Source organism: Otolemur garnettii, unplaced genomic scaffold, assembly GCF_000181295.1.
Source record: "Otolemur garnettii isolate 467f Iridium unplaced genomic scaffold, OtoGar3 scaffold00011, whole genome shotgun sequence".
NCBI classification, from domain to species: Eukaryota; Metazoa; Chordata; class Mammalia; order Primates; family Galagidae; genus Otolemur; species Otolemur garnettii.
In genome coordinates this window covers 32058712-32067857 of record NW_003852406.1, presented here as the reverse complement: position 1 = coordinate 32067857, position 9146 = coordinate 32058712, and positions in this window count along the sequence as shown.

Below are 9146 nucleotides of genomic sequence, written 5' to 3'. Positions count from 1 at the left end.
TGCAGCCCAATTCATAATTGCCAGGTCATGGAAGAAGCTCAAGTGCCCATTGATTCACGAATGGATCGATAAATTGTGGTATATGTACACCATGGAATATTATGCAGCCATAGAGAAAGATGGAGACTTTACCTCCTTCATGTTTACATAGATGGAGCTGGAAAATGATGTTCTTCTTAGTAAAGTATCACAAGAATGGAAGAAAAAATATCCAATGTACACAGCCCTACTATGAAACTAATTTATAGCTTTCGTATGAAAGCTATAACCTAATTATAGCCTAAGAATATAGGGAGGGGCATGGGAGGGGGGAGGAGTGGACGAGTGGAGGGAGGGTGATTGGAGGGATCACCTCTATGGTTTGTCTTACAAGGGTACAAGTGAATCTTTCTAAAAGTAGAGTATAAACGTCTTAACACAATAACTAAGAAAACTGACATAAAGTCTATGTTAACCAGTTTGATGAAAATATTTCAAATTGTGTATGAAAACACCACACTGTACCCCATGATTGCATTAATGTACACAGCTATCATTTAATAATTTAAAAAAAAGAGTGAGCAATATGACAGTGTGACAATGTGCCAGGTGAGGCAGCTGGAGGAGGCAGAAACTGCACTGACAAGGACTTGGGAAATGCAGGTGCTGGTTCTAAGATCTTGGACTGAAATGTAAAGTCTTTGGACTAGCTACTTAGCTGGCCTTCACCCTCAGTTTCCTCATCTACAAAGCAGGCATAACTTATGCAGTTGGCCTCACACACAAGGTGATGTTTAGACATACAGACGACCCACTAGAGAGCATTTTGCATACCATAAGGCAGGTCCAGCTGGCAGGAATAAGCTCCTTCCCGGGAGTGTCTTCATCTAGGACAGGGTCATTTATCAACCCTCCCCAAAATGCAGAGGAGGGACCAACTGTCACCAATGCCTGCTTCCTGCTGCCTTCCTAGCCTCCTCAGGGCACAAATCAGCCTGCTGGTAAGGGCAGGATGAGGGGCAGGAGGAGGCAATGACCCCCCAGTGGCTGTGCTGTGTCATCCAGCAGAGGCAGGCAGCCCAAAGCTGAGGCATAAACAGCACCTTGAGGTAAATGATGACAAACAGCTGGGGATTTTCCAAAGCTTTCCCTCAAAAGCTGCCTCCTCAGCCCATTCAGGGATGAAACAGGGACTGCCAGAGACAAAAGGAGGGTCAGAGAGAGAGTGGGAGGCAGGTGCAAAGCCATATGTGAAGGGACCCCACGAGTGTGCCCTTTCCAAGCTGCTTCCTGAGCTGGTTGCTGAGATCTTTCTGAAGGTCTTTGGGTCTTCTTTTCCCAAGCCTAAGAGGGAAATAGCCCAGTTTCCCTTCACAGGAATTGGAGGTCAGAAGCTAGAAATATGCCTGCTTGGTGACACGGTGGTCACAAATGCATGTTGCCTGCTGCATGGGAGGTATCAGAGAGTTAGATGTTGCTATCATAGCTGTGTCCTGTGGGCCAATCAGGACAAAGGCCCAAAGCTGAGCTATTCCTGGGAGACCCTCCCCAGGAGCTAGCACCTGCCCCCCAGCACACCTCATTGTGAGGCGGCTGCACCAGGCATCCCATCTGAGCATCTATGCCCTCATGTGCCAATCACCCATGACACAGATCAGCAGAACAGTGTCCTCACCCTCATGAACACACGCCCTAGTGGTTGGGACAGACCATGAAGGATGACACCAGTGATCCCATGGCACATGGCACGTCAGGGTAAGGAGACAATGTAAGACTGCTACACACCAGGAAAGCAAGGTCAGTGAGACCAAGAGAGGGGAAGGCAGATGCTGTTCTGTATGGAAAGAGCATTAAAGTTACCTGACATCTGAGCAAAGGAGGAAGGGAGGGAGAAGTCCTTGTACAGAAGAAAGAACAGTTCAAATCAGTTCAAGGGTCGGGATCAGAATGAGCTGGGGATGCCAGGAGACTCGCTCATTAGCTGTTACAGCTGGAGGAGGAAGAACAGGGTGGGGGAGGAGAGGAGGCTGGCAAAAATGGGGAGATCATTTTAGGTGTTGTAAGTCATATGAAAAGACTTTGGATTTCACACTGAGTGAAATGGAAAACCACTGCAGATTTCTGCACAAAGCAGTGGTATTTTCTTTCTTTCTTTCTTTCTTTTTTTTACAGTTTTTGGCTGGGGCCAGGTTTGAACCCACCACCTCAGGTATACAGGGCTGGTATCCTACTCCTTTGAGCCACAGGTGCCACCCAGTAGTGGTATTTTCTGACTTAGGTTTTAAAAGGGCAACTCCAGCTGCTGTTTGGAGGAGTACTTGAATTCAGAACGGATTTTATAGGTAGAGTCAATTAACTAGGAATTATAAGTGGGAAGGAAGAGAAAGGCCATTGAAAAGGATTCCTGGTTTTGAAGAAGAAAAGAATCTTCTGCCTGAACCTCCTCACATGGGGCAGAACTGGTCTGTCTGGATGTGATCCCAGTTGGGGCCCAGAAATAGGAGACTGACAGGTGCAGACAGCAGGCTGCCTCTCTGTAGGCCACCTCTCTGCAGGCTCAGGGCCATCCAGAGGCTTGGGCCAGGAAGGAAGCTGCAGCCTGGCACCCAGAGCCGGAGCTAAAATCCCCCAAGCCCTCTAGATGGTGGTCATCCATCAGTGCTGTGCTGGAGAATGTTTAACAATTAGTTCTGAGTAAGGGCAGGGAGTCGGATGTGTCGCTCTTGCCAATTTCTGAGGTGTAAATACTCCCACTCTGGCTGATTTCAACCTGCCAATGGCTTAAAAATCAGCTTGCAAAATCCCTCAGAAAGTAACAATTGGCCCTTTTGACCAGTCCAAACCGGCTCTAGGCACCCCTGCCACCTGTGACCACCAGGTCACCAAGCAGGCATCCTCCTAGCTTCTGACCTAGATTCCTGTGAAGGGAAACTGGGCTATTTGCCTCCTAGGCTTGGGGAAAGCCCTCTTGCTGAATCCCTTCTCTCACAGAAAGCCTACTGGATTCAGTCATAATGCATCTCAGCCCAGGTTAGAACAAAGGGCTTTAGCAGTTTTTCCCCAACTCGCTCCTTGTGAATCTCACCATTGAAATTTAAAAAGAAAAAAAAATGTCTTGGGTTTTCAGAAGGAATTGGAGGTCCAGAAACTAGAAGGATGCCTGCTTTGTGACATGGTGGTCACAGACTCATGTCACCTGCCATGTGGAAGATATTGATAGTTATAATGTTGCTAAGGGCCTGCGGGTACAGATTTTGGGACTTTGAAGGTGTCTCTATGTACATGCCCATGCCAAAGGAGACATCCCCAGGCACAGCAGACCAGATAGACTTGTCTGAAAGGTTGAGTTGATGTCACTTTAGGCCTTTTTGTCGCTACCATGTAGAGGGTGGGCTGTCACATAAGATGACTCCAGTGCTCAAACATCTACCCAAACCAGGTGTGAGTGAGTGAGACTTAACAGTTCTGTTCAAGGTGACAGAGAAATGTGGGAATGAGAAAGGAAGTGCCATAGTTAAAAACTCAGACATGAATTAGAAGTCCCTTCATGGGGGTTACTTTCAGTAGACATTGAGTAGAACAGGTAGAAAAATTTCTCTTCTTCAAGGCTAGCAGTAAGGGCTTAGCTCAACCTATGATGCTCTTCAGTTTAAGTTTGACGTTGCATTTGATCTCTATAATTCTGAAAAAAAAACTGTACTCATTTCATGATCAAGAAGACATTAAACACAGGTTGAGCATCGTTAATCTGAAAATATGAAATGCAAAACTCCAAAATGCAAAACTTTTTGACCATTGGCATGAAGCCACATGTGGAAAATTTCACAGCTGACCTCACGTGATAGGGCACAGTCAAAACTTTGTGCTGTGTACAAAATAATTAAAATATTGTGTAAAATTACCTTCACACTATGTTTATAAGGCATTTATAAAGGCTAAATGGGTTTTGTGTTTAATAGACTTATTTTCATCCCCAGGACATTTCTTTATATATACATATTCCATAATCTGAAAAAAATCTGAAATTGGTCCCAAGCATTTCAGATGAGGAACACTCACTGTACCATGACTCGGCCTTCGTTACACATGTAGTGAGTTGTATAGCAAGAACTTGAACCCAAGACTCTCTGACTCCAGGTTTAACTTTCCTTCCAGCATACCCCAGCTGCCCCTAGAAACCATTTAGCCCATTTTGAGTTTTCCAGAGTCCTAACTTAAAGATCACTTTGGTGTGATTTATACAACTGTTTACCCAATATCCCAATATTCCCACCCTCTTTTTATAAACAGAGACATATTAAAACATGTCATCCTTGCCTGTTCCATCCAGTGATTGTGGTGAGCGATGTCATATTCCTGTTGGGGCCCATCCACTCAGCCACAGTCACTCGTAGGCGAGGCTATATTATTAGCTATATAATTGCTCTGACAAGGCTATGGACTTCCTTGCCCCTCTGGTATTAGGCTTGGCCATGTGACTTGCTGTTAAGCCACTGAGATTTAAGGGCTGGTTCTTACTGCATCATAACCCAGCCTATGCCACAGCCTGTGTAGTAGTCATTGGGCTAATGAAGTCCTTGCTCTGGAACTTTTAAAACCAAGGACGAGGAAAATTGATTTCGTTGAATGACCAAAGCTGTTACCTAAAACTCAGAGGGCTGCCATGATTTGGGGGATTGAGGAGAGGAAGCCAGTGAAGGATTAAAGAGGAGAATGAAACTGGTGTCTAGACAGAGCATAGAAAAGAGCAGACAGTGCAAATTTGGAGGTGGTGGTGACAGCAGTTCTGTAGACTCATTTATACCTAGGTTCTAACTGTGCCTTGGTTCTACTCTCCTTGGATTCTCTAAACCTGCCAGAGAATATGCCTTATTTCTCAAGTCAGTGCAAAGTTGATTTCTGTTTCTTACAACTTGAACTCTAATTTATTCATCTCACTTTCTGCAGGAGATATTAGACCCAGAGAATAGATGGGCCTCACCCCGGTTCTCAGCACCCAGTGTGGCAGCAGCTGACTTTCCCTGACATGGCCCAGTGCAGGTGCAGAGGCAGAGGGGAGGTGTGGTAGGGGAGTGCTTGGGCTTCACCTATGTCTGAGAGCTCCCACAATCCTGCAGGTTGTCCCCAGCCAGGGATCGGGAGCTCTCAGAATTGGGGAGGGGAATAAAAAGCTTGAGGAAAACCCAAAATATCAAGACCCCGAAAGACCGACACATAAAATGGGAGTTTCCCCAAATAGTTTGTTTACTTTTTTTCCTAAATAATTTTAAAAATCTATAATTGTAGGGCGGGAGGTAAGATAGCAGACTGCAGCCAGCTTTCCACAGAGGCTCCTGTTCAGAAGGAGAGTTAAAAGACAGAAGTTTAGCGAGTAAGCCCATGGTTTGGAGCTGAGCCAAGAGAGGTTGAAGAACGCATAACATCCCTGCTGAGGCCAGCTGTGACTCCAAAGATACAAATAATAGGTACTGAATCCATCGCCAAGCAGACACGAGTCCCCTCCCCCATAAGAAGGGCTCGCAGTAAACTCCATACAAACAAGCAAGCAGAGTCCAAATGTCCTCCCATTCCATCCCATGGGAGAGAACCTCTAATAAACTGGACCTCCTACCCATACTAGGGTGCCATGGCACTCTCCTGCCAGGCATAAAACTGTATATACTCTCTACCTGCAACTTTGAACTTTCAGCACTCCCCCCCACACACACACACACACTGAGGTATGGAAGCCTGTCCCCCAAGGAGTCCAGAATCTTGGGCATTTTCTCGAGAGGTGTGGACAGGGGAAGGGCCCTTGCTTAGCTATGCTGATTCTGTGGCATGGGAGTAAGGAAAGGATGATCAGGAGAGAGGGAACCATTCAGGAGCAGCTGCGGTGCCCCTAGGCATAGAACAACAGCAGCGGTGGGAACAATAAGGTTCACAGCTCCCTGGGGTGGCTATCCTGACAGATATGCCCTGTTTCTCTGGGAAACCAGAGGAAGCCAAGCACCTTCTCTGGTGGCAGCTACTGGCAGATGGATCTGGGACATGAGTAAAGGAGCGTGGGGACTAGAATACACTCCTGCAGTAGGCAGACTTCCAGGGAGGGGCTGTGTCAGAGCTTCAAATTACTGAGGCTGAGACGCACCTGGCCCCCAGGGTATTTTAACTGAGACAAAGGCGGGTAGGCAGAAGCAGGAATTGACAGCTCAGTGTGAGCTGCAACTGTTTGCCACTGCCCAGATCAGAGTTGTGGTTTCTGTCACCTCAAGCAGTGTTCTGAAAAGCAGGACAGAAACAAACTCTGTGAAGTTGTGCTGTTCTGCCAGCAACATCAATCAGGGATGGGCTGGAACTGAGTGAACCACTCAGTCTCCATTAAGCACCCAAGGTTGTCAGGCCTCAACTCCTCCCCCTGCCAGATGCCAAGAACAGAGACCTGGCTGAGGAGACATAGATCTCTCTCTGACTCAGGCAGGCATAAACCCCTGGGGCATTTGCTCATTGGGGGGAACTGGGTCACAGCCCCAGCCCCACTGGGGTTTCCAGTGACTGGGTGTGACAGATGTGCAAGGTGGGCAAGGAGGCATCAAACTTCTCAGAATAATTTATTTGCCGGGTTGGTTCTTCTGACCTCATGGAGCACCAGAGCTAGTCATACCTGAGTGGCCAGCAGATCCCTGCTATCTAGTTGCCAGAGACTCTTTGAACTCCCCCACCTGAGACCAGTGCTGACTGAGACAATTGATTCGGACCTCTTGGACTGGGCCAATCACCCAAGGACTATCGAAAGTGCTACCTGGGATGTGTGGCTGTGGGAAGGTGTGATTTTCATTTTCCAATTGTTGTCTGTTGGGGTCAGGGTGACTTAATTGCTGGTATTTCTCCACAGGTGAGACTTCAACCCAGAGTAACTGATTTACTAGGGTAGAATAGAGACCAGCTGAAAATAAGACAGAGTGACTTAGCCCCACAGAACCAAGGAAGCCCCCAGTTTCTCAGGCCATAGCGCTGAAGGGGACCTTGGTAAACCTCTAGGAAAAAAGTCAAACAGTGTAAATTAAGCATGGGGCAGAATCAGCAGAGAAACTCCGGCAACATGAATAACCAGAGTAGATCAACCCCCTCCCCCTGCCACCAAGGAAGGACATGGCAGATGCAACTGAAGACCCCATCCATAAACAGATGACTGAGATGTCAGAAATCGAGTTCAGAGTCTGGATAGCAAATAAGATCAAAATCAACAGAATGGAGGAAAGGAGGGAATTAGAATTTCAAGGAATTATTCAAAATATGTCTCAAGAATTCAATATTCAATGATTTCAAACATAAAATGACCAAAGATTTTGACATATTGAGGCAAGAGTTTGAAGCCCTCAAGGATCTGAAAAATTCAGTAGAATCCTTCACTAACAGAATGGGGCAGGCAGAAGAAAGGATCTCTGACATTAAAGACAAAACTTTTGAACACACCCAAGCACTCAAAGATGAAGAGAAGTGGTAAAAAATAGATCATTCTCTCAGAGAGCTCTGGGATAATTCTAAGAAAACTAATAGTCACCTTATAGGAATCCCTGAAGGTGAAAAACTTGCTTCACAAAACACAGAGGCTCTTCTTCATGAAATTATGCAAGAGAACTTTCCAGATATGCCAAGAGATTCTGAAATTCAGATAGCAGACCATTTCAGAACCCCAGTATGACTCAACCCAAACAAGACATCCCCTAGGCACATCATAATTAATTTCACTAAAGTTAATATGAAAGAGAAAATTCTAAAAGCAGCCAGATGTAAGAAAACCATAACCTACAAGGGGAAGAATATTAGAATGACTGCAGATCTCTCTGCTAAAAACTTTCAGGGTAGTAGAGGGTTGTCATTGACTTTTAATTTCCTAAAACAAAACAACTTTCAATCCAGGATCCTGTATCCAGCTAACCTGAGTTTCATCTATGATGGAGAAATTAAATACTTTAATGACATCCACATATTGAAGAAATTTGCCATAACTAAACTAGCTTTCCAGGAAATTCTCAGACCTGTCCTCCATAATGACCAGTGCAATCCTCCACCACAAAAGTAAACTCACTCAGAAACTTTTGACAAATTCCAACTTCCACAGTGGCAAAAGGATTAAAAATGTCCACTGGACTTTTAAGCAACTAGATACCCAAAATTTTACCAGGCTTATCAATAATTTCAATCAATGTGAATGGCTTAAATTGTCCTCTAAAGAGGCACAGATTGGATGATTGGATACAGAAACTCAGACCTGACATCTGTTATATACAAGAATCTCATCTTACCTTAAAAGACAAATATAGACTCAGGGTGAAGGGATGGTCATCTATAGTCCAGACAAATGGAAAACAGAAAAAAGCAGGTGTTGCAATTTTATTCACAGATACAATAGGTTTTAAACCAATAAAAGTAAGCAAGGATAACAATGGCTACTTTATATTTGTTAAAGGTAATACTCAATATGATGAGATCTCAATTATCAATATCTATGCACCCAGCAAGAATGCACCTTAATTTATAAGAGATACTCTAACAGGCATGAGCAACTTGATCTCTCTCAGCTCCATCATAGTTGGAGATTTTAACAGTCCTTTAGCAGTGTTGGATAGATCCTCCAAAAAGAAGCTTAGCAAAGAAATTTTAGATTAAAATTTAACTATTTAACTTTTGGATTTAACAGACATCTACAGAACATTTCATCCTAACAAAACTGAATACAAATTTTTCTCATCAGTCCACGGAACATACTCCAAAATTGACCACATCTTAGGTCATAAGTCTAACCTCAGCAAATTTAAAAGAATAGAAATTATTCCATGCATCTTCTCAGACCATCATGGAATAAAAGTTGACCTCAGTAACAACAGGACCATGATGGAATAAAAGTTGAACTCAGGAATCTGCATACTCATACAATAGCCTTATGCTGAATGATAAATGGGTCAGAGATGAGATCAAGAAGGAAATTACCAAATTTTTAGAACAAAATGATAAGGAAGATATGAATTATCAGAACCTCTGGGATACTGCAAAGGCAGTTCTAAGAGGGAAATTTATAGCATTGCAAGCCTTCCTCAAGAGAATGGAAAGAGAGGAAGTTAACAACTTAATGGTACATCTCAAGCAACTGGAAAAAGAAGAACATTCCAATCCCAAATCCAGCA